The sequence below is a fragment of the Trachypithecus francoisi genome, unplaced genomic scaffold (genome assembly GCF_009764315.1).
Source record: "Trachypithecus francoisi isolate TF-2019V2 unplaced genomic scaffold, Tfra_2.0 Contig00460, whole genome shotgun sequence".
Classification (NCBI taxonomy): Eukaryota; Metazoa; Chordata; class Mammalia; order Primates; family Cercopithecidae; genus Trachypithecus; species Trachypithecus francoisi.
This window is the reverse complement of record NW_022680657.1, coordinates 87,569-91,204: the sequence shown is the minus strand read 5'-3', so window position 1 is coordinate 91,204 and position 3,636 is coordinate 87,569.

The following is a 3,636-nucleotide window of genomic DNA, read 5'->3' as shown; positions in this document are numbered from 1 at the left end:
TGGCTCCATCATGGCTCATTATAACCTCAATCTCCTGGGTTTAAGTGATCTTCCTGCCTCAGTCTCCTGCGTAGCTGGGACTACAGGCATGTGCCACCACACCTGGCTAAATTTTTATTATTATTATTATTATTTTTGCAGAGATGGCACTTTTACATAAGATAACACAGACGAACTGGGGCAGGAGAACAATCAGATATGCATTTGTGTCTGGTGGGCAGGGGGGTGACCGCACCTGTAAGGATATGCTATCAATTTACATTTGCCATAGTGAAATTTTAGCAGAAAAACCTCAGGGTAAAGATCTTGGAGCTCACTATGAAATCTGCTTGTGGGCAAAATACAGGGACGCATGTAGCTTTTCATCTTGTAGCCATCTTATTTGGGAACCAAAAGGGACAGGTTTGTGTGACCCAGTTCCTAACTTAACTTTTCCCTTTGGCTTAATGAGTTTGGGGTCCCTAGATTTATTTTCCTGTCATAAAATCTCTAAGTAATATCCTCACCATTAATTATTAAAACATGCAAATAATTACTGTGAAAGGGAGTGACTTAGGATACTCGGATGGAGGGAGCCTACCCCAGCAATGATACTGCATCTGCGGCCCTGGGAACTGCCTTTAGGTCCATTTGGTCTGTTTCCCCTACTGACAAATAAGGACAAGTGCCTTACATTTCCACATTTACACTGCCCATCTCTGTTCTTGCTTTGTAAAACTACTGAATCATTTAAAAATTATTCCTGCTAATTATTACTTGTTAATACTAAAATCTGAGAAAATAATATGACTCAAGGAACATAAAATCAAAAAAGAAAAAAAATCTGGGGCCAGGTGTGGTCACTCATGCCTGTAATACCAGCACTTTGGGAGGCCAACGTGGGTGGATCACTTGAGCTCAAGAGTTTGAGACCAGCCTGGGCAAAATGGCGAAAACCCATCTCTACAAAAAAAACCCACAAAAATCAGTTGGGTATGGTGATTCACACCCATAGTCCCAGTTATTCAGGAGGCTGAGGTGGGAGGATCGCTTGCTCCCAGGAGGTTGAGGCTGCAGTGAGGCAAGATCAAGCCACTCATGGCAGTGGCGGTCCATCTAGAGTGACTGCTGCCATCACATCAGCTGCAGTGGAGAGGCATGAGCGTTAGTGGCAAAAGTGGCTGTGGGAGCAGCAGTGGTGTCAGTGGGTTCCCCGTGCCCCATGTCCCAGGGGCACCCGACTGAGCCACCCCTACCCTCACAGGGCCAGGCAGGAACCATTCCCAGGCCCGGAGTCTCCGCCACAGCCACAGCCTTGCTCTCTGCCCCATCTTAAGGGTCTGCAAGCACCTGGCTGAAGGGTACAGCTGGGACTTGTGAGGCCAACCCCGAGTGCATCAGGTTCATTTGTGTGGCGCTGGCCAGGGCCACCATGCCACCTGTACCTCGCCCATTGTCCTGGGAGCCACTGCAATGGGGCCAGGCTGAGTTGCCTGCCAGCAGGGTAGCAGTAAAGTCAGGCACTGAGGGGCAGGCAGAGAGGCGCCCTGAGGCAGAGGTGGGCCCACGGTGTGCATATGCCACGCTCCACGGAGCCAGTGGGAGCCAGGGGTATGCAGGAGTCTCACCCTCCCAGGGCCTGCAGCTGCTCAAGTTACAGCTGCAGATCCAGGCATCTCCGCACTCTCGGGGGGCCTGGGAAGGCCCCATTTTGCCCCTGCAGGCTCGGAGGTGTCTGCTCCCACTGCCTGGCCTCTCCTCACTGTCAGCACCTGTTCCACTCACAGGGCAAAGTTGAGGCCAACCCCAGGTCTGTCACAACCCGGCTGCGTGTGCGCACACTCGGGGCAGTGCTGACATACCAGCCCCCAGCCAAAGAGCACAGAAGGGAGGCCAAGGGAGTGCTGGGGGCAGCTCAGCGCTGGCCCACAGACACTCCTTGGCACAAAAAGCCTGGGCGCCATAAACGGCAGCAGGAGGCAGACAAGCTCCTAGGCATGAGTGGGTGAGTCCTTGGTGAAGCACCACCTTCAAGTCAAGGAGGGCCTGAAGCCTGGGTGTCAGACTGCTGATCCTGCCAACTGGGGTGGGAACTTGTGGTGCCTTTTCCAGGCACCCGCCATGTTTGCCCATGGACCATTTCACATGCACTTCCTCCCCTGAGGCCCATAAAAGCCTCAGATTCAGCCAGATGATGGGAGACCAGCTGCAGAGAGGAGCTGCCCACCCCAGGTCTCCTCTCTGCTGAGGGCTGAAGAGATGACCAGACAACCAGCTGCAGAGATGAACTACCCTCTCTGCTGAGAGCTGGACACTCATCAGGATGACCTCCCTAGCAGAGAAAAGCTACCCTCCCTACTGAGAGCTAAAGAACTGATGGGACAACCAGCTGCAGAGATGAGCTACCTTCTTTGCTGAAAGCTGAACACTCATCGGGACACGCTGGCTACAGAGAGGAGCTGCCCACTACATGTCTCCTCTGAGTTCTTCTATTGCTCAATAAAGCTCCTCTTTGTCTTGCTCACTCTCCTCTTGTCTCTTATCTGTGTACTTCATTCTTACTGGACGCAGAACAAGAACTCAAGACCCAGTGAATAGCACAGCTAAAAGAGCTGTAACACAAACAGGGCTGAAACACCCTTGCCCACAATGTTACAGGCAACAAGAGAAGAGGATAGAAGAGCTGTGGCCCTTTGGGGACTCCAGACCTAAGAAATCCCCAAGCCAGAGCTGTGACACCCTTTTTAAGGCTCTGCAGTTCCTGGAGTCTCCAAGCTTCCAGGCACCACACTGCGTTCCCTGGTGTCAGCCATGGAAGCTGCTTATTATATCCCTGGTTCAGTTGCAGCCTCACAGGAGCTGGTGCCAGTACTGGCACCTGGAGCTGCCCACCCCACCACAGCCAGAGTGCCTGGTTGTACGCAGTGGCCAGACCCCACGCTCACTAACACACCCCTCACAGCTCCATGACTGGCTCTCCCTTGGCAAGTGTGGGACTCAGACTGGTAGCAGGAGCCGAGCACAGCCTGCCAGGCTGAGCGGGTAGAATGAGCCCAGCAGGTCAGAGCAAAACTCAGGCAAAGGCACCACTGGTCACAGAAGTTTCTGGCTGGTGAGGTGACACCCCAAGGATCCCATAACACCACTGTACTCCAGCCAGAGGGAGACCCTGTCTAAAAAAAAAAACAACGAAAAAGCCCTAATATCTGAATTTAGAAAGTAATGCTCCAAACTGGTATTTTTATTTCTTTTCGTTCAAAGACAAATATTGTACAAACTGATATTTAAAATGATTTTCAGATTCTTTGCTTTGTAGATAAGTAGTAAATTTGATTGACTGCATTCTACTCCTGGGAAAATACACACCTCTCATTAAAATGTACAAACACACTCTATACATACATGTTATATATAAAAACCAAACCAAAGGCAGGGCACAGCGGCTCATGCCTGTAATCCCAGCACTTTGGGAGGCTGAGGTGGGCGGATCACTTGAGGTTAGGAGTTCAAGACCAGCCTGGCCAAAGTGGTAAATCCCTGTCTCTACTAAAAATACAAAATTAGCCAGGTGTTGGGGTGCATGCCTATAATCCCAGCTACTCAGAAGGCTGAGGCAGGAGAATTGTTTGAACCCAGGAGGCGGAAATTGCAGTGAGT